Genomic DNA, 23,293 nt, shown 5'->3' on the forward strand with positions numbered 1-23,293 from the left:
CCACCTCTATTGTGAAGTGTCTGCAATAGCAGAGGATAAAAAGCATGATAGAAGAGCTGGGTGTTACCTGCACAATCTCACCACTAGTCCAAAGTCAGTTTGGGCTCACCACATAAAGAGAACTTGGCCTTCCAGATGGAACTCATTCAAACTAAATTTTTAACTGAAGATTTTTTATAATCAAATTTTATGCACCTTTCCTTTCACAGCAGTGCAAGGACTAATCACAGAAGTACACCACAATTTGATTTTGCTGGTAAATTATTTCTAACACTACTAGGAAAATAAACATCAAATTGCCTACTTTCACTCTCACTTAAAAGTAGCTGAAAACAGCTTTTCTCTGGATTTTCCCTTTAACAAAGGGAGATGCTGCTTGAACTCATCCTCTAATACTGTTTTGAGTCTAAGCCCAGTGATGTAAAACATTTAAGTACAGACACCCAACGAGACAAAAACATATTAGCCTGTGACACAGGAAAGCAGGATCCACGAGTATTTTATTCCGTTTTGAAAGCATAGCTCTTCTCAAATGCAAAACTCAGCAGCAAATTATGTTTCTGCATGACAGAAAATTTAGGTACTAATTTTAAAAATGTGCTTATAAACAGTAGCTCTCCTATTATAGTGTCAATATTTAACTCATCATTTTTATCTTCTAGCTGTTTCCATTAACTTATATAAGGTGTGTTAAGCCACAGTCGGACAACCAGAAAAATATTTGTTTGTTCTCATGCATCTTTCATTGAGGTGTCTCTTTTGTTGACAGAAAGCATGCACAGCCAAATGTACCAATACTGCAGCAAGCTCTTCAGTATTTTATGTTTATTCAAACCCCTACTCTTCAAGGCTCCAGAGCAGAGAATCTGAAGGTGAGGATAAAAGGGGACTGGGAAGGGAAGGAAAGCAAAGAACAAAAATTGAGTGAGTACACACTATTTCTAAATTACTATCTCCAAAAAACCAAAACAAATAAGGACTCACAGCCTGCTTTTGGAAGATTCTGACATCTTAAGGAAAGAACTATAACATAAAGAGTCTTTGAAAAGACTTCAGGATTTTTCAGTCTAACCAGATTTCTTTCCTGTCAAACCTGTAAAAGGTCAAAGGAAACTGTAGTTTTTCCCTCCCTTCACAGTTCTAAGAAGGAAAAAATGTATATCAGTGTCCACAAAGAGAGCAAGGTATTTTAAAAGTGCCAGCCACAACTGGTTTGGCACAAGCTGACAGCAAATGATCCCACCAGCTCTCAAATGGGGACTGTGGGAGCAACCTCCAAGGTTACTGCTGAACACTACACCGCACAATTGGCACATCCTGTAATAGAGTTACTGTACTACAGGCTAAATACTATAGAGATAGAAGCTGGTAAAATGATACAGTTTATTGTTTATTTAGTCCACCTTATAAATTAACAAAAATTATTAAATAATCCTATCCAAAAAAAAAAAAAATATTTAACAAAACTAACTACATTCCTAAAACACCTGAAGAAAATATTAGCTGGTTTGGAGATAAAATACTTTTTTCCATTAAAAATGGGCCAATTCCGTGGGGAAAAATGTAATTTTGACCTGAACAGGTATTGGTTTTCCTCTGCTTTCACTCATATCTTCTATCTATCTTTACTTTATTCACCTCCCATTGTGGAACAAGTCACTGAGGTTAACACCCTCCTTGCATATGACAGAGCAATACAAAATTAATTTGAGGATGTGATTCTAAATAAATATCAGTAAGTGGTTGTAAAAATGCTCTCTATCCCAAGAAAAATGAAGGAAGAGTGGAGATGAAAAGGAAGTTAGAAGATGCTTGATTTTTGTTGTGATTGTTCTTAAAGGGCTTTCTCTCCACAGTATTTGTCCTTGTGTAACTCTAGAAGCTCTTCCCCTACTTGGAGATAGCCTGAGCAAGACAGTCATTCAGAGATGCAGAATGGTCTGCAGCTCCAGCATAGCTGCCCAAAACCAGACATGTAGCAAAGGTGTAATGCCAGGCACTGAGATGTGACACTGGTAACTGCCAGGCCATTAATACAGACACTGTAGTGTTAGTTATATGTACCTATACATCATCAAGCAAATAAAACTGACTGAAAATTTATTTCTTGGCATATTGAGGGAAGTAAAGCTTGTATTTGAGGCTGTTCAGCAGACATTCATTGTGAATATTGACAAAATTTAGTTCAGTGCAATACTCTGACAAACTTACTACCACCTCCCCAAATTACACTCTCAGAGAAGTGAAAATAAAAAATAGTAGTAGCTGAATGACCCTCCTGGGTTCCTGTAATAGTGGAGAAGGCAATATATCTATGTTGCATACATTTTTTAAAGTGCAAGATCTTTTTCATTATAGCTCTTATATAAAAAATAAGAAAAATATTTGTATTATTTTTAGAACTATTATATATATTACACTTTGAATTCTTCATGCTACACCAACAGATTAAATGGGAGCTAAATTTAAAAACTGTTAGAAAGAATACTCAAGGAACAAATTTTAAAGTGCCTTCAGGAAAATATTTTTCAAGAAAAACACCTACGGTTTTTAAGCAAACTGTTAGAAGCTGCTAATTGTGAGTTGCCAAATTTATAAACGTTCTCCAAAAGGTGGAGGCCTGCAGACGTAAAGTACAGCAGGTTGTTAAAAATCCTACCTATGCCGGAAGTGAGGTAAAAAGTCATGTTGTTCACAGGGAAAAGAAGTTTAAAAAGATAAAAGCACTGCAGAACCAACTCAGTCTCAAATCTAAGGGTATTTGAGATATCTGATCCTACCAAAACATGCAAGAGAGAATATCCAAATTCTTTTTGTTGTTGTTTGGCTTTGAAACATTTTCTTTAACAACTATGTACTTTTGTTGAATAAACAATATATCCATTTGTGAAAGAACTGATGCAAGTCCCTTTAATCAGTTACTGGTCAAACACACTCATGGGAAATTTCTGAGTCAAACAGTGCTAGATCTGTTATGCTTACATGGTAGGGAAGCAAACCAGAAAAATAATTGAAGGTTAGACTTCATGATACAAAGCATTCAGCTGTAAGACAAACAAGGTATCTCTGCTCCCACCATTCTAATCACCTCTTTCTCAACCCCTAGCATGGTACACTATGCCACTCACTTAATCCAGAATGACCATTCAAGGTGCTACAGTCTGAATATCTGAGAAATGATCCAATAAAAAATTTTAGAAATTAAGATTCATAACTGGACCAATAGGTATCTTGCTTACTAGATTCAGCCACACTCTCAACTTCCCTTGTGACAAACCATATCTCTCCTGCCTCTCCTAACACAAAGCACCAGCGCTCTTTCAATCATGTAGTTCAAGAAGCTGATCTTGCTGAAAACTTATGCTCCAAAAACAGCAACTGATTTTAAGAGAGTTTCCCTTACTGAACTCACCATGCACAAAGAGGTTGGGAAATAAATTTCAGTCAGTTTGAACTGTGTCCAAACGTTTTTGCTCTTTTAAGTTGAATCAATCTCTGACACAGTCCCAGTGCCATCCCATATTCAGCTGTACTGACAAACTGGAAAAGGTACAAAACAAGTGAAAAACAAAAGGGAGGAGTACTTGCAGCTACTGTTGCCACCTGAAGGCTATTGATAACTAAGTCTGGGCACAGAATATTTCTGAACTCAGGGGGTCGTCCTTAGAAGAAAGGGAAGCAAAGTTTTTCCTCTAGAGGATGAATTTAAGAAGGCTTGGATGTCCCGGAGGCAAAGCTACACATCAGCCATGAAAGTATGCCTACTGTCAAATAAACAGAAGTGAGCTGAAATACCTCAGACAGATGTTGAAAGACCTGTTTCAGAAAATAAAAATGCACAAATAACACATATTAGCCTTTTAAAAAGTTAGAGATTCACGCCACTGGAAAACACATCCAAAAGCTTTAGAGATTCAAAGAAATGTGAAGTGTGACCAAGAAATTCCTCACACTTAAAAGTGCCCATCTTCTTTCTCAAGAAAAGGCTGCAATCCTCACAGCACAGAGAACCCCTACACAATGTATACTTCACCAGGCACTTCCTCAAAAAGTGCTAACAACTGAGTCTCACTAACAACATTCAAAGACATTCATGGGAAGGAGCATCAGCTCTCACCATCTCTTTTCCAAACTGACTGTGCTGACCTTGCCTGTAATTACAGAGCAATTTCTTTCCCGTAGGAACATTCTGCAGCCTGCAAACATCCCTCGAGTCTGCAGCAGTTCCAGCTAGTTCCTAATTATCACCAATATCTGCCCACAGGCTCTTTAATACTTTCTTACGAACATAAACTGAACTTTCGCTATTCTCCTCAAAAATCCCAATACACCTCTGTGACACATGCACTGCCACACTGGAAACAAACAATAACATTTAAAAAAAGAAAGGGGAGATGAAGGCAGAGAACAGCAGAAGCCATCAGGTTTTAAAATTCAGAAGAATCTCATAAACAAGAACTATTTTTGTTGGACAGCAAGACATAATTAAGTCAGAAACCTGATAATTGATGAGAAGCAGTGCGAGTGCATTGTGTTGCAGCAGCAAGGGAGCTCCTGGTGATGCCTGCAAGCTGCACCACTGGTGTGAGATGGATTGTGGGTATGAGGTACCCACCCTCAGCCCTGTGCTCACCACAGGCTGCTTGGTTCAAGCTGTGAAGCAAGGCACTTCTCACAGAGACCTTCAACAGTTTGGAGATACATGTGCATGTGTATATATATATTTAAAAATACAAAAAGACAGGACTTGCATTTTTTCAAATAAACAACTTGGGTTTCTCAGTCTTTCACTTTGGGATGAAGAACTTAACTCTAGTCCTGGATGTCCCTTAAATGTGCCGTAAATGAAGATTCCAGTCTGTGTTTGAGGACCTGCACCCACTTCACAACCACTGCTTAGAGGTCCAGATGCAGAGCAGGGATACTCTGCCCTTGCAATAAAGAGATGCAAGGCTTAAGAACAACTTCATCTCCTCCGTCTATTTGTCCTCTTTTGCTTCAAGTCCCATGTTTTTTCCTCATGGTTCTGGAAGGTTGTGTCAAGACCTCTGGGTTAAAGGAGGCATATATTATAATGGAAACAGACTAACTCGAGTGGTTGCTTTAGAGGCAACCTTGATAATGCAGAATCACTGAAGAAGCCTTTGTAGAAGTCAGGAGCTTTAAATAAATGGAGCAAAGCAAAGACTTCTGAAAGGAGTTGTTTCACTACCAAGACTCAGAGGGCATGAGATCAGCTGCATACAAATGTCCTGTTAGGTGAATGATATTTTTGATCTGCTCTGCATTAATGTGCCAAGTGTTGACTGGCCACCTGTCCAGACAGAAGCAAGGAGGTCAGCAAGACATGGGTGTCCACCAGGCACAATCGTGTTCTGGTGGGTGAGCTGAAGGCAGGAAGGCAGATCTGCACGTAGGTAAATTCAGAGAGCAGTCTTGTGTCCAAGTAGTTTTACTTTGCAGATGTCTTCACAAGTCTCTCTTCATACTGGCCTAGCTAGACATATGAAATATCTAAGCAGATATATCAAAATACAAAATTTTAAAGTGGAGATAAGAAATAGCAGTATGCTGTAGTCACCAACAGCTCTATCATTCCTCATGCATGACTGGGACACTACAACCTTCCTATTAAGAAGTCCATAATAGTTAAAAATTGCCAGTTACAGAGGTATTCAGTGGGAGGACAGCTACCAATGACTGTGTCTCCTATTTTCTTAAACATGAAAGATAATTGTGTTAAAATGATCACAGATGAAAATGAAAGAACAGAAAAAGATTTTCAAAAACCCTAGAAAAGTATATTCAAGGAACAACATGAGTAAGTAGGAATTCTGAAAATTTCATTCAATGACCTCTGTAGAATTACCAGATAGTGGTTGCTTCTAACTATAATCTCTACAAAATTATGAAAATGCTCTTCCATTGAAGAAGTTCCACGTTTCATCAAGAAAGTCAACAAATGTTGTAAACTAGTGTGGGTTTTTTGAGGAAAAGTAATATTCTCATTACTTGGTAGCTAGTGCTATAATTAATTTTATTCTGTTGTTTTTATCCCCAGAAAGTTTTATAAATACAGTAACTGTCAAAATACTGGACCCAATTATTTCTCTTCCTCAACAGAAAACTCTCAATGCATCTTTACCTAGCCTGTGCTTAAAAGGCTTTTTTTTTTTTTTGTAAAGCTCAGATTCAGAATCTACAAAGCATGAGAATCAAAAGCAAAGATTCATCATCACAGTTGAATCTGTATCTTTTAGATAAACACTCACACAGAGATAAATGCATTCGCATATAACTGAAGTTATGCATGACTAAACAAGAGAAAGAATGCTGGTGTGGGTTTTTTTCCTTTGGATTTTCTTCTTTCCCACTGCCAAGTTTCACCTTACTGCCTTTCCCAAGGAACACAAGGATCTTCAGAGGAAGACAGTAAACTTTTCAAAATAGCCAGAGGAAAGATTGATTTAGTTGAAGTATATCAGCTTCATACATTTAGTACTTCATTGTGGAAACTTGGATTTGGGAAAGTAATATGATTGCATTTAGTAGATGATGTGCTACTTAGCAGACAGTTTCTGCTGAATCTGACACATATAGGTTGGAGTCCTGCAGTCACACTTTGCTCAAGCACGCTTCCCTTTTTCTAGACAAAAGTAATAAGACAAAAGCAATCTGAGGTCATTTCTTAACATAATTTTGATGTAAAATTTTATAACTATCTTGCATAGTTACTTTTTCCTTCAATGCGTAAGACTACTATATATTTAGACGAGCCTGTTTCAGTACATTATTTTTTTAGTTAAATAAGGACTTCACAAAGTACCTCTAGACCTGTATGAAAGCCCAATATTTACTAAGTAAAGAACTATTTTTGTGAAGGAGTGAAGAAGCAGAACATCAGAGAAAAGAAACAGCATCCATGCTGACCATTCCCTCTGTAAAACTCAACATCTGAAGGTTCAACATCTGTACTGAAGGTTCCTCTTCTGTATTATAAAAGCCTGCTTGCAAACTGTTCAAGCAAAATTCTGCTGCTTTTTCTGGTAAGCAGCTTGGCAAGGTAACATCATAATCTTGCAGTGTCAGTCATCCCCTTGAGCTTACAAAGTCTATTAAAACAAATTACATGAAAACATCTTTTTCAGGATTTCAATTCAGTAGCTTAAGAGGATCAGTATATTCCAGTTTCTTCTTAGATTCAAGGAATGTAAGACAGTACAGTACTTCAGTGTCTAATGCTGCATTGACACCTTAATACATTACCATTAACTGTGCATTATTCACAGACCACTTAATAACAGGTTACTATGAGGAAACTATATGCTTTCTTGTTATCTCCATTAGCTAGATTGCAATGAATTCAACAGTTCAGTATCTGCTTGAAACTGACATTATATTTGATCTGTAGCAGATGGATGCAAACAACAATTAGAGAAAAAGGTTAAAATACAGTATTTCATAAAGTATTTTCATACAAGGCTTCTGAAATTAGGTAACTTAATGATATTGTAAGAAAAGTCTACCCCAACAACTAAAATTATATATTGCTTTTCACTTACTCTTCTGCTGAATTAAAGCATGAAACAAAAGATGATGAACATACAGAAATTACAATATCAGAATACAAAAATTCTATTCCTAGCTATTAAAAGAATTAAATACCTAAATTAAATATGGGAAAATCTAGTTGCTCAGTGACTCTAAAACCTCAAATAATACCTGAAAGATGATGATTTCATTGTATTGTCAACCTAACAACTCACTACTGGGCTGCTTGATTAAAATGATGCAAGATATATAAAAAAACAAAAAAAATCTTTTATACGTAATATATAACCCACAGATTCTGTTTGCCTGAAATCAGTCTGTTTCTTTTCTAAAAAGAAATAAAACAAGGCATTACATGTAAATATACTGCCTTGTTTATACCTGTACACCATCACAGCAGAGCAGCAGAGTTGTTTTACTGCTGCTGCTGTTTCTCCTTACATCGATATTGTAATGTATTTCTCTTGTAAACGGGGCTGTGTAATACTTGTGTCACTGGTCAAAACAGAATGTGGAAAGGTTGCTAGGATTATCTGGGAGGGCAAAAATATTAATAACCCACTCATTACATTCCTAGGATGAGGAATTCAGTGTATTAATAAAACCACAAAGCCATAAGACAGTGCAAGGAGATAGCATATACTGTTCCAAGAATGTTAAATAACCCTAACATAGAACTGAATGGATAAATGTTCCACAGTAAGCTTGCAAAAAGCTAACCCCCAAAGGCAATTATTGTATAGGAACAAATAATTTTACAAATTAATGCACCTGAGAGATATGTAATGTGTCAGTTTTATCTTTATTCCCCACAGTGTCAATTGCACAGTAATCCTACCAGAATCTATCACTAAGAAGTGGAATAAACAACACTTTTACTGATGGATAACCCATAAAACAAATATTCCATTCTTTCCTGCAAATCCCTACTGTACACAGTCCTTAAGCAACTAAACCACAAAAAATCCATCACAAACGTGATATTTAAGGGGCCAGCTAACAAACCCAAAACTCTTCCCCCTGTTCTCAGGAGTGATCAAAGTATAGCATTAGACTTAAGAAATTTCTAACACTTCTTTCTTGTTTCCATCCACATAGACTGAGATAGTCCAGCCTCGGTATTCTAAGACATCTATAAATTATCTGCAAAGCCTATCTGGTCTGTTTAATTATTGTGCATATAACTTTTTATTTCTATTGGGTAAGTAGGTAGGAGACAGTATTAACAAATTTCATGGATGTTTCCCCCCCCTCTTTAAGAGCAAAATGTCAATAAAATAACATCATTTCCAAGCCACATGATTTTGCTTCAGATACTAACTGTAGTTAAATACTTTCTGAAGTCTTGTAACCAGTGTTAGGAAACCAGGGTGGAAAGTTATTTTATGTTGATTAAAGCTTGAGAAGTTAAAGCTTACATCCAGAAAAATAGTGAAATTGATATTTCAGCTGACTGAAACCAGTAACACAGCTTTTTAAAATCTAACTCACAAGCTTTATTTTGCACTTGCATGTTTACCCATTTTCATTTCAGATGAAGAAATCCATCTCACAGAAAGCAATATGAACCATAAAATGAAGCAAGACACCGCTAGATTCTAAATAGACACACTAGAGCAATGCAGAGCTGCAGGGATCTGATTACAGACTATCTTCTGCCAGGCAGTCAGTCTCCCACTGGGATGGGGAGCACATATGCTGGGATGTTCTACAATAAAACAGTGTTTCTTATGTAGAGCCTTACAGATGTTGTAGGATTATTCTCTCTCAATGCTTTATCATTTTATCAAAATTTTTAAGCAGAGCATAGCAAGGCATTTACTGTTTAATAACATTACTTCATGCAGTGTGTTCTGTGATTCCTGGATCTCCTTGCAAGAGCCAAAAGCCAAAGTACAAAGCAAACTGCTCTGGGTTGATAGGGAGTGTCCTTTATTGCTGCTTCTCAGAACAGTACCCAGATCAGCAGGAGCTCCAGCAGACTAGAAGCAAACCCAAGCCCATCTCCTGGAAGGCCACATGCAGATGCAAAGAAAATCGGGATACATGCAGGTCATCCACTCTGTTCAATATTGTTTCTCTTGCTCTGAAGCAGAGCTACAAATAACTGACACCTCACCAATTTTCAATGAAGCTTCTATAATTACATTGCTGTGCCCTATGGAAACACTACTGGGCTTCTCACAGCAACCTTCAACGACTCAGAAAGCCCCAGTCTTACCACAAAATTACTAAGAGAGCTTCATCCATCTTCAACAGAAGAGCCAGTACAGGACTGCCAGAGTCACCACTACCAATGGCAATCCAACAGCTTTATGACATCTTGTCCCTTGAGAAATAAAGTTTTATGGCCAAAGTAGTAGTACACTTCATATACAGTAAGGCAGGATTGCTTCTGTAAAATCTCTCACACCCTATGTTGCCTTGAATGCACAGACTAGTGTCTTTTTAGCAACCCTGGCAGATAGGAAAGTACAATTCCTTCCTGAAGGCCTGCAAGACACGCAAACTGTTCAAAGCAGCCTATGCCATAGAAAGACTTCTTAATCTCTGCCACCTCAGCGACCAACTCCAATTTCCCTTCCGAGATCCAGTTGGCCCTCATCTCTGTTTTCACTGCCAGGTGCCTGTCTGACATCTCCTTGGGTGGACTCAATTCCTTAATACACCACAAAATAAACATTAAAAAAAGTGAGAAATATTCTGTGTCTTTAGGGATTTGGATTAAATCACTGACAGGTCAGATGAGTGCTGGAACTGCAGAAAAGGAGCAGGCACAAGACTGAGGTGGAGGAAGACCTTTCAGAAACAGAAAAATGTTAGGTCAGCTATACCATGGAACTTCCCCCATGGGACAGAGCTGGAGCAACCTTCCTAATACTGAAGGGAAAGATAGCATTGAAATAAGAAGGCAGAATTTAACGTGACTGGGTTCCAGTCTGTGGTACAATCCCATCACTCCTGAGTGTAGCTCATCTAATGTTTTCCAGTCTATTTCTATATTGCTGCAAAGCATTTCTTGTCCATTTCTAGACATTTTGAATTTTGCATTCAAAAAAAGAATGGTTAAATGGTCCTCCTTTATGGAGCAATGTTCTCCAAACTGCCATATATGTCCCACTGACACACAATATATGCATACGTAACACTGCAAGTACACAAGTACTCTGAAGTGTTATAAGACCCAGCCTAGAATAAGGCTGACAACAGCCCAAAATCTAATGTCTGTCTAATCCCCAACATTGTTGGGGATAACAAAAAAAATCCCCCCAAAAAAGCAATATTTTAAAGGATTGCATTTTAGGATTATCCTCCAAACTCACAATGGTATCAAGCTACTTTCAAAGGAAACTAGAATTCCACTTACAGAAACCCAAGGTTTACAAGATTTAGAGAATGTTACTAATAAAACTACACACTAAATGTTTCAGATTCATATTAATCATGTTTTTCATTGAAAATTAATTTGTTTTAAATAAAAGGAAGAATTATCTTTAGCTTGTGAACTGAGGTGACTTTCTAGATGCTGCATCACTACATCAGTAGAAATAGCTGATCTCAAGATCAAATTTCTGGTTTTTTACATTTTCTAAGAAGAAAATAATCCTTTTCAGTTTCTCTTTGAAATAAAACCTGACATAAACTATACTGAAATAAACACAAATTTTCCTCTATGACTACTGAAGAAAATCTGTTGCAAGCTGATCTGCTCCTTCAGCAAAGTCAACCCAGTTATTTACCCAGCAATTTCCCTCATTTTAGTGATTTTTAAAATCTCAGCAAAAACATTTAAGCAATACATACTCACATTCTTTATTATTAAAGCTATTTTATTTCAATTTGACAACTTTTATGAAAGGCTAAATTTACTACAATAGACTAAGACAAAAAGTCCTACTTAAAAATAGTATATTTTTATATCCATTTTTAGCCACCCTGTAGATGTTCTCTAACACAGCATAGTAAAAAAAGACTTGGCAATGGTATTGCCATAGGCTCCTCTTCCATTACAGACCCATGTCTGCACTTCCATCACAACACAAAAAGATCCCAAATCTCAGTTTAAAAGCTAATAATGAAGATAAATCAAGCTAAAAAGCCAAGCTCTAAAGTGAACTGCATGAGGTACAGGCACACATTCTCTTCTAATCATTCAGCAATAGACCTGTGATAGTCTCTACCAGGTACAGCAGGAGAAGACATATAAAAAGGACAAAGCCAGACTTCAACACATTTTGTCTGCTTTACAGACAAAAAAAGATCCCTCTGGATGTATTAGTTTTACTGATTCAAAGCTTCAGGAAAAAATAGAGTCTTCATAATTTCAATCTCAACATCCACAAGATTTCAGATGGATGAATATGGCACAAACAATGCATATATCCAGTCTGTAACAGGTGCTATGCAGAGATTTGTATTTCTTCTTCCCCTCATTCAAGGCCACCTACATATGCACATGACAAGAAAAATTGCAATGGTTATTTGCCAAACTGTGCAGTGTCATATGGCAGCAGTGAGTCAATCTTTAGAAACTGGCTCCAACCTGACCAGTGACTGATCTGCTCCCTTCCAGCTGAGACATCAGGTCATGACAAGCATTATCCCTGTCATGCAGCTGATGGCAGAGCTGGAGGGAATCCCTCTAAGTGGAAAGCAAAGACACAAGGAGCAAGTTTCCTTGCAGGAAAATGGGATGAATTAAGGCCATATTGAAAAGAGGCAGGTGGTCCCTAAGGCAAAAAAATGAGCACTAGATTAGCATGTGGAAGTCATGCAGTTTTATTTTGAAGCCTTGATACTAAAGTTCTTGGCCAAAAGCCCCAAATCAGACTTCAGGCACGGTATCAAGCACCTGGACTGAGTAAACAGGCCAAGAGTCTGTACACACATATTAACAGCATCATCGGCCATCCAGTACAGGAGATGTTTAATTAGCTTTGCAGGGATACAGGATTTGGAAGGGAAGGGAAGTGAGAGAATCTGTGTCCTTCAGACTAGTAATAATGTTCGTAAGACACTTTTGCACTCAAAAAAAAAACCAAACCAAAAACAAAAAACCAAAAACCAAAACCAAACCCAAACTAAACAAAAAGTTACTGATGCATTTTTTATTAGCATGCTAATGAAATGCTACATTGTTTGACATGAGAAATCACGTGTTCATAAAATCCACTATGCAAGCCAATCCTGTCTCCATAAATTAGACACTAAGTCCACATCGGGAGATAGGACTCTTTTATTTAAAAAATAATGTACAATCAGCACTTAAGCAAAACAGAGGAAAATGCTGAAGAAAAATTTAGGAGGGTAGTGATTCCCTACATATTATTCTCTTAAAGACCCAACTGAAAGAAATATATAATAGGTGTTTGCCTTAAAAAATTATACAGATTGCAAACTCCTGAGAGAAGAGTGTTATCCTCATGCTGGATTCTTTCCAGACATATTTTTGGCTACTACTGTAACCACAAAACAGGGCTGGGGGAACAGGATAGGACACGCAAAAATACCTCTTTGACAACCAATACATCTGCCTCATCCCAAAACTTGTGTATCTTTGTTTCATTTTCATTTCTGCATGACACAAACATGCAACAAAAAACACAGCAGTAGAAAGCAGGAAGCAATCCTTCCAGTTGATCAAGGCCTAGGTTCAGCAATATATGCTTTTATATTCTCAAGCTATGAACACACTATGATACCCTGCTGATTGTGGGTATCACCACAAAGAGTCAGGGCATTTGATCGAAGGACGTCACGAGTATGCTACACACAACCCACTTCTATGATACAAAGGATCTAACAAGCCACTGACAATAAACAGTGCCTTCCCAGCTGCTCTGCGGCAGCATTTTCAGGCTTTCCACTGACATCATGCTAAGAAAGAGGCAACTGTCCCAAGGCAGATTTAGACTTACCACCAGCATGAGAGAATGTCTTGTTTATAATCAGTAAAGATTTTGAATCTAGAGGGGGACAAAAACCAACCAACCAACCAAACAACAGAAAAAAAAAAACACAGACTAAACAACCTACTTAAGGAAAATTGGTCCACTTTGTTTCCAAACACCAGAAAAATTTTGCAGAAGATACTTCATGTGAACGGGTGCTAGAGCAAATAATTCAGCCTGAAGTGCCATGTTTATTGAGCCTTTGATCCTTCAAATAGTAAAGAGTATGGGACATCTCTATGGTGAGTGTGAAAGCCTCAACATAAGAAGGGACACTATGGCTTTCAGAGCAGTGCCTATACACCATTTTTTGTCTAAATACTGTTTTGGCCAGAATTCTGGGCCTGAAATTTTCTAAAACAGTGAACAAAGGTCTCTGGCTGTCAGCTCACAGCAAGCGTGCTGCAAAGTGCACTAGAGAGCCTATTGCTGCCAAACAAGCTGTCTTTGAGTTTTATTTGGTATGGTATCCAGCATCTCCCTCAACTTTTCCCTCCCTGTTATCACTTATTCTACTTTAAAACAGACAGCTTTGAAATATCCTGCAAGAAAAGCTTGAAAGAGAAGACCTGAGTACTATGGTACAGGCCACCTAACAAACATCACAGTCAAGAGAGACAAAACCTTAACAGTCTCACTTTGAGGATCTGTGCACAGTATCATTCACATAGCCACAGGAGCCCGTCCTGAAAGAAAAACTCAAAAATGCAGAGGGAAAAAGGAAAAACATGACAGTGCAATCATCTTTTGATGAATTTAAATCCCTGAGAGATCCCTGAATTTACTCAGCTACTCAAAGAAGACAAGTAAACCTGCAAAGACAAAGTCCCTCAAAAAAAAGAAAGAAAAAAAAGATAGGTGAACAAGACATATTACAAAGAGAGGTGACAAGTAGCTCAAGATGAGACACATAGGAAGCTTCACACCACAACTTAAGAAACATAGCAAAGAAAATTATCACAAAAGAATGCGATTTTGTTCATTGCATTTTTCATGGCATGTTTCATTTCTTCCACTGAATTTCTGAATAAACATTTGCACCAAAACACCCATAAGCCCCAAAACAAGGACCTTCTTGACTTTTCTTACTCTTCTCTGTGACCCGAGGAATTTTGTATTTGCCTGGAGTACAATTCTCTTCTTCACAAGGTCTCTACCTATATCCTATATAGCTGGCCTATTAACAGTTGACTATGTGTGATAGCAAGCTTCATACCTGTATGGTGAATTTATGTCTTACTTCCTCTGAAAAGAACAGTAGTTTAATGTAAGCACTCATCTTCTCATATAATCCAAGGACAGTGCTGTGCGGAACTTCAGACTACATAACACTAATGTTTCATTTTCATCTTAACATTGACATTGATACATTATATTTTACATATTGTATAATAGACTGTCCAAAAATAAATCTGGGCATAATAGCTGAGTTGGGTATTAAAGAAAATTGTAACAGGAATTAGCAGTCTGTTCTCCGGAAACAATCCCAAACAGGTAGGCTAAGACTTTCCAACAAAAGAGCACCCCTGCTTTATTTGTACTGCTTGAGTAAACACTAACATTGCTAAAGGACTGTGAAAATGAAAACTCCCACAATCGTCCATAAATATCTGCAGTCAAAAAGCATCTCCATGAATAAAGCTGAATACTCTACAGATATATTTTCTATTACACAGGAGAGAATAAAATGCACTAACCTTTGCTCACAACTACACCCTTACCAATGAATGAGTGATATAGACTTGTCATTGCTAACTCCCAAAACTCCCAACACACAGTACTCTAAGCAATGCTGTGGATCCTTCCTGTGATTCACTATCTGCTACAAACATGTGGAGGAATTTTTCAATAAAGTATGCTTTAGTGGATATGTTCAAATGCATGCCCTATGTGGGTACCTCATCCAGCCATGTACTTTTGCCATTATTAATAATATTTTGAAGTATTGTAACTTTAGCAGCATTGCTGTGTCTGATGGTTTACAGACATTAAGTGATAAGCCAAGAGTTCACAGTCTGAAGAATCAACAAGAACATCAGGAAATAAGGAATTGCATAACAGTATTTATAGTTTCACCTGTCCCATTTAACAGCCATCTCTTTCTGCAACCTTTTTAGTTTAAGGTGTACCTAATCTAGTCATCTTTACTTGAGTGAACATTTGGTTCAACTCCAACTACACCATTTCTTTTAACATGACCCTGATATTTTGAACCCTTTATCCAGTGTCCTAGGAGTGCTCTGCTAGTGTCAGTGAATCTAAGAAAAGTAGTAAAATAGCATTATTCCCATTCTACTGCTAAGTAAAAGACAATTTAAGCACTTCAGGGCAATACAGAAGCTTTTGGTAGAATTGAGAGAGACGTACAGGAGTTCTGTCTCCTAGTCTGCTGCTGTAATCATCAGCCAGCGCACACAAAAAAAAAAAAAAAGAAATCAAAATTTAGGTGTTACTTTAGACTGACATAGGTTGGCTTTGTTTTTTCCTAAGTCATCATTTCATCAGAACACCCATTTGCATGAGGTTGCAATCGCTTTTTAAGTTTTTGTACTCACATAGCAGCAGCCTCCTACAACTTACTTCACCTTTCCAACCACAAGACCCACTAGAGTAAACACCAAGCAAGCTGAGGCAGAACTTCAAATACACTAGGAATTACTGGAATACCTGAGGTTATCTGAAGATGACTATGGCTTCCCTTACAAAAACAATTCTGAAATCTGATCCAGAGGATGCATGCATTTATCTATCATGAAGGACTGGAAAAGAAGCCAAAATTCCTTAGGATGTCTCAAATGAAGGTGAAACTCTGAATCTAAAATGAAGTAAAAACAGGGCAGAAACCTTCTCTAAAAATAGATCTTGCTGTGCAACCAAGTATGCCTGCATGCAATTGTTATTTATTTTTAAACTGGAGAAATTTTCCAGGTAGGTTTTTAGATCAGCTAACAGAATGAGGTGCTTTAAAACTAAACAAAAGAAACCCCCAAGATTTCTCTCCTGATCACATTTGCTATAAAGATGTAGAGGAAATGAGGAAGCAATAACAAAATGCAGTCTCTTGCCTGGCATTCCACAAAACTGCAAAATTGTAAATTTCAATGAAGGCAAAGACACTAACAATATCAACATCCGGGAAATGCAGTCCTAACTCTTAACCAGAAAGACTGGAAGAAACTGTCTTAAAAATTGAAAAATAATTTGAAATCAAAAACGTAACAAACAAACAAGCAAATGAAAACACACAGAAAAGTACACCACACATACCCCAAGCCCCCAGCCTAATCAAGAGCACAAACTGAAGGAACTCATGTAGTCCTTAGTAGGTTCTTCAATGCTTTCTCCATTAAACCTGCATCACCTCGGGCCTATTCTCATCAATTGTTATCACCCCGCACATGGATGGGTGCACTCAAAAATGTCATTAGGGACAATCAACACAGAAACAAAACTGAGCAATGTCAGCACTTAAGAAGCTTCCATTCAGTCCTTCCACACTAGTCTTGTCACTGTAGAAGGCAAAACCCAAACCTCTTTAAATACTCCAAGGCAGAAAAGTTATTCCACAGCTTGAGGTAGTGCTAGGCTCAGAAGGCCATGAGATCTTAAGTCTCCACACCAACAAAACAAAGCAGAAGTAAATGTAAGTGAAAACAGACAATTGCACATCACTATGGCCACTCAGTCATCAGGCATATTTGTCAAAGCTGTGACAACGCTGCTGGAGGCAAACCAGTATGATCCAAATCCTCACAACGTATCTGTGCCATTATATCTTTCTTAATAAAAAACGGACAACTAGTAGCAGATATCCTCCTGAAGGGACCACAAAAATTGTATTATCATTTCCTATACAAAGGTCATTTGATTGTTTTAGAATTTTCATTAAACAAATGCTGGCTATTTCTTGGTTTCTCTCTACATCCTTGGATGATAAAGATGGACACAAATTCAAATCCAAAGCAGGGAACAAAGTTTTCCTAGTATTTCTGGAGCTTTAACAAGCAATACTATTTTGAAACTGCAAGAGCTTGTTCTGACACCACAGCACCAGACAATCAAATCACAAATATTTTCTCTCCAAGCCACCAGAAATATTTAAAGCAAACTCCAAAGGGAGAAGGGGAAGACAACTATCCAACCTTTGGAACATAAACTTCCTATGACAGAGACAAAAGACTTTACTGATGCATCTCATGGAAACAGGAGATTATCTTTTATGAGATCTTGCAGCATTAGTGGTCACTTTTAGCCCAGAACAACCACCATTCAGGTCATCTGTTTTCTGTACCTAATAATAACTGCAAAACTAACCAATACAGTACTGAAAATGAAACTGTATTATAAGAATTTTCTATACATCATCTTCCTCAACTCCCAAGCTACAACATCACGCTCTATTCAGTGGTCTTTCATTTAAATCCTTGGAAGAAAGAGCAATTTCCAAATTATTCCTTTATTAATAAAGTAAGTACTAGTTTGTGGGAAAGGTTTCTGTTATTGACTTCTAATTCATAACAATTAAGGAAACAAATGCTGTAACTCTGTAACTCCTTATTAGGACTTAAAAGCTACCATGCAAAAGCCACAGCAGCCAGACTCTAAAATCCTTCCTTAAAAAAGTCATCATTAACCCTACCTGTAGGAGTCAATGTGGTTATTAAACTCTCATAGTGCTTCACAGCACCCCTGTTCCTGTGCCTTCATCATCTCTCTGTCACCCAGGTATTGCTTATTTAACCATCAGATATATGTATTTTTTGACAGAATATGCTTCCTTAAAAGACACAGTCAGCAGTTTGCTACTACAAAGTATCTAATACACAGTTCTTGTGATATTATGTGGATGAAATGTGTCTGTCACCTCATCTTGGCTGTGTTTCACTTATGTCTTCCCTCCATGTTCATTTCCTCTGTAGAAGAGTGGACCAGCACCTTGCTAATCAGACTTGCAGCATGCAGGCTGAAGTGGTTTTTAGGAGATACTGCCACTGTATTTACCCAACATGAGTCCCTGATGCCTCTGGAAGGAGGGACTAATACTGTACAGGCATACTCCTAGCACTAGTACTGAGCTCAAATTACACTTTTTATATAGTATACTTTCCTCAATCTTATTACACGTCCAGTGAACAGACTTTCAAATTCAAAAATTCTCTTTGCAACACTGGGAAATAATTTATATTGGATTTAATACATGTTCCACAGGGTTATTCTACTGGTAAAAAAGAAGAGAGAATGTCTCCTCGGTGAGCTGGCAAAATCTGGAAGGAATCCACCTCTAAAAGGTCAGTAACTCAAAGAAAGAGAACTTAATCCTATGATTTGTATTTGCTTTTAATGGAACCCTGTTGCTGCATCAAAGTTTTTGTTGTGTAGAGAAACAGACTAATTCTTGCTCACAGTGCTCTGTTACAATTCCCAATCAGACTTTGTATAGGTATCTTTAGAAGAACTATGTCCCTTCCCCCATTGCTCTAATCTTTTTTTAATCTTTTTTATATCTTCATCTCCACTTTGGAAAAACAGCAAATGGTTCCAAACTGCATACCTGTAATATGAGCTGGTTTCATTTTATCTCTTGATCATTCATGCAAGTTAGCAGATTTTCACTGCATAGCTCCTTCCCATGTCATTATAAAATTCAAATGCATTTATTTAAATCTCTCCTAGAATTCAAGCACTTTAATTGCTTTAGCCAATATCATCCCTAAACAGTTACTGGACAATGGAAGCTGTAGCCCTATTTTCTGATCTAACAAATTAAAAAACATAAATACATATATATGTGCTATAAAGCATCTTTCACCTTAAGCATCAAACATCATTAAAGATCTGCTAACAAACCCTACCAGAAGAGAAGGAAGCAGAAATCCAAACCAGGGATAAGTCCACATCAAACTGGAAAAGTCCTCAACAGACTCCAGCACAATCCAAGTCTGGAAATGCAAATCAAACCATCTGATTTATATCATTATTTCTTTACAGATTAAGTTAAAGTTCCTATACTTACCATAGGAAAGAGCCTTTTCATTTACATACTGCTCTGTTCCCAAATTATTCAGGAATGTCTTACTTTTTTTTTTAATGACTAATGTGACAAATATGGGTAAAATACTGACTGGTCTTCTGCTGTGCAACTACAGAAAGCTCACTCTAAAACCTCAAGCAAAACCTTCTTCAGTCTTATAAACTTGGCAATTACTTTCCACAGGCCAGCTTTTTATGCTCACAATGTTTCTACAGACAGAATTCATATACAGTAGATATGAACACCACAGTCTTTACAAAAAGATACATTGCTAAGAGCAAAACTCACTACAAGCATTTCTCAGGTTCCATGTTAAGATAAATGCAATGCATATAAACTGGACTTCACTGAAAGTGAAAAGAACTTTTATGAAGAGTCCTTTCTTTATATTTCTCAGTAAACAAGAGTTTGCATACAAGGCCTGGCATTCCATATGTGTTCCACAGAAGTTTCTCATCAAATTTTACAAACAAAAAATAACAGGGTTTTACATCAAGCAAATTAAAGAAGTGGAGGATTGTAACTCTTAAGCTGGCAACAGACAAACTAAAAGAGGACATGTTAAACTTCTGCCATTCTTGTGTCACAGGATGCTGCAGATGCTAAAGCTGTCAAGGGTTCAAAAAAAAGACAGCATAAATTTACAATTATTAAAACCCAAGTGATTAAATACCATTTTCCCAGAGATCCCTAAACTGCACCCTGCTAGAACTCGGTGAACTTCCCTTCAGAAACTCAGCTATTTGCATACCCTATCATACTCTGCCCTGGGCATCTGCTATCATTCACTGTTAAAAACAAGACACTGATCTAGAAACACCTCTGGTCTGAGCTGATATGCCATTCATAGGTCCATATTTTTATGCCTAGGAAAAAGGAAGGTACAATATCTAAAGCTGGTTCAACACCTACACTGTTCAAGTCCCTCATTTCCACACACTATGTAGGGCACTTGTATGGCAGCCAAGATATTTATATAGTAACAGTTCTTAATATACTTACATGACTCGTGAGAGCTGGGGAAGACACCACAAATATATAACTCTTCCTCCTTCTCCCTTAGCTGAATTCACTCCCCCTTAAAAGTTTTGCTTAACACTTAAAATAGCTTTATGAGTAATGTTTTTTCTATTTTTATGCAACAGTAACTATTATCCATACCCTCTATGATCTGCCAGACAGCATTTGTGCTAGTCAATCTACCTTCTGTGTATTTTAATCAGATTTTAGACAGGTAGATCTCTAGGGTTGTGTTTCATTTTTTAGTTATTTACAACTGAAAGGGTTTCATAAAAGTCATCCCACCATTCCATTAGAATAGAGAGATCCATTCTTTATAAAGCAGAGGCAGCAATAACATTGCTACTAATGCTTGGATGCCCAGAAGACCAGGGTTCCCATTGTACTAGACACTGCATCCAAAAGAGAATAGAAGTGAGAGCGCTTTCTCCCTCACTTAAGAATTTTGTTAGTTATGGTCTTTCTCCAACTAAACAGTCTCCTGTGGACTGTGAACCATCACAATCACAGCAGGCAGTCAACCTTTGCTTTACCCAATAACTTTATTTGCTACTTATCTTCAAAAACACTGCTCTTCTATCATATTCTTGCTATACATGCAGACAGAGTCTTTTCTGGCATATTGTGTCCAACATTTATGGCTCTTTTTTATGTTTTTTGGTCTGCTTAAGTGGTGCCTGGTAAAATATTTGCACTAATTCTCTTTAAATGGCTATGTGAATGGATTTGACCACCTTTGAAATTTTACATTGCAATTACTGTTCAAACTAGTGAAATGAGGTATACAACAATTTTATTTAGAAAACAGTTTAGCTGTTATTTATCTGCTTCAACAAATATTACATGAAGAGAGCGTCTTTAAAGGAGAGGAACCTATTCCATAGCACATACAAAGCAGAGGAAGAACTGATAGGATGGATTGATGTGAGTATGGAGAAATGCTGGATCTTTATACTCTAATGGGAGAGTCAATCTTCAAGCTAATGTTTTGCAATGAGATTTTGCACTACACAAGGATGCTGGAGACTGTTCAAATGCAGGGCACCAGGAAAGTGTATGACTAGCTGGGTCTGTTAGCTCTCAAACTATGCAGAAGGCAACAAAGAACCTCCACACTACACAAACAGCCCAGCTTTCCAGTGGGAGGTTCTCCAGACCAGCTTTGATATATTGCAGCTATCAAGGATATGGCACACGGCAGAGTAATGCTAACGCTTTTCACGGGTGCAAGCACAAAGTGAAAGCTATTATTGTGGACCATTTAAAAGATACTAAAGTTTTAAGTACTGTAAAATGATGTAAACAAAGGCATTAGTTAAAAATTACACAATAGAGAAACAATGGATCAAATAATAAAAGCATGGATCAAAACAAGAGTCACACAAAAACAATGAGCACAGCAATAGGCAGTTTCTTGAAACTGGACTTATCAAAACATTTCCTCTTGGACCTTTTTCCAAATAATCCAAAACCACATAGATCTAAGTGAAATCTAGATGCAAGTCTGCCAACAAGAAGGCATTGTTTCTACAGAGAGCCAACTGAAATCACTGACTACACCTGTCCAACTTCTGACAAACATTTCATTACAGTAGCTAAGCCTTCATTCCCTTTAATAAAAGGTTTACAATTTAGATCTAAGTTATACAAGCTTATATTTCTTCATACCATTACACTGCCTAGGAATACAGTTTCCATATTTAGCATATAGTACACTATACAGTTTTCAAATTATAATTCTTCCATTATTGAACCCATCATACATTTTCTAACTTGTATTTTATCCCTAAATGACAATGATTTAATATCTTTATCTTGAATTTTTAAAAAAACACCAACTTTTCGTTCTATTCTGCCAACTATCAACCCAGCATAAGACCTCAAGTCCTACATAACTATGAAAATGCACCAATAATATAATTAATAATAATCAACTGCACACCCCAACTGATAGAGACAGCTGGAAAACAACTTAAAGATGTGTACTTCACATCCCTAGCATTAGGAGTTGTTCTGCTACCAGATGCACTACAAAAATGAGACACTGATGGTGACTCAAAAAAATGAAACATTCTGTACCATTTCTACCAGCTCTACCATAGTAGAGATGAAGGAAAACACTTAAGATATGAGGATGCTGGCCATGTAGCTCGCTCATTCACACACACTTTTTTTACCCTGATCATTATCAAGAGGCATATGGACAAACTCTCTGAGCAGTCAAGCTCCGTGGTAACTGAACTAGAGACGTGCACCATTAGTACTTGGATCACCTTAACAGGAACTGTCCTGAATAATTTTCTAACTCATCAATGAATTTAGTTAAGCCTTCAGCGAGGTGTCTTCTGACACTAGGAAGAGAAGTCTGCTCTCCATAAAGCATAGGCTTAGCTTCCAACACTGGCATGGAAGGTATGGTATGAAATTACCTCAGTCATCAATAAATGAAATAAAAATGCTACAACAGAAACAGAAACGTGAGTTTGTTGGGGATTTATTGTAAAAAAAGAATTAAATCAAAAAGTCTGATTTTATTATTAGAGCTTCTTATAGCGATCACAGGCAGACAATGATCTCTTTATGAGCACTAGATAACATGATAATAATTACCCTAAGATAAGAAGAGAATAATTACACTGAATTCTTTTGCAAGGTGCTTTGAGACCTTCTAATGAAAACCACTGCTAAAAACTGTGTATTATAAGTATGCTTAATAATTACGTAAAACAAGTACAACTTT

The 23,293-nt window shown here is 37.3% G+C and overlaps 1 protein-coding gene across 6 annotated transcripts in view; it reads right to left on the minus strand.

Moving 5' to 3' along the window:
- TULP4 (TUB like protein 4) overlaps nucleotides 1–23,293 on the minus strand; it is a 156,265-nt gene that overhangs the window by 130,655 nt on the left and 2,317 nt on the right. The window contains exon 1 of one of the 6 annotated variants that reach the window (XM_069010585.1): nucleotides 19,355–19,440. The exons of the other annotated variants lie outside the window; for them this stretch is intronic. The gene's annotated coding sequence lies outside the window, so the exon portion shown is untranslated. Of the gene's footprint in view, nucleotides 1–19,354; nucleotides 19,441–23,293 lie in introns of those variants that run through there. 6 annotated transcript variants of the gene reach the window in all.

The sequence above is a fragment of the Aphelocoma coerulescens genome, chromosome 3 (assembly GCF_041296385.1).
Source record: "Aphelocoma coerulescens isolate FSJ_1873_10779 chromosome 3, UR_Acoe_1.0, whole genome shotgun sequence".
NCBI classification, from domain to species: domain Eukaryota; kingdom Metazoa; phylum Chordata; class Aves; order Passeriformes; family Corvidae; genus Aphelocoma; species Aphelocoma coerulescens.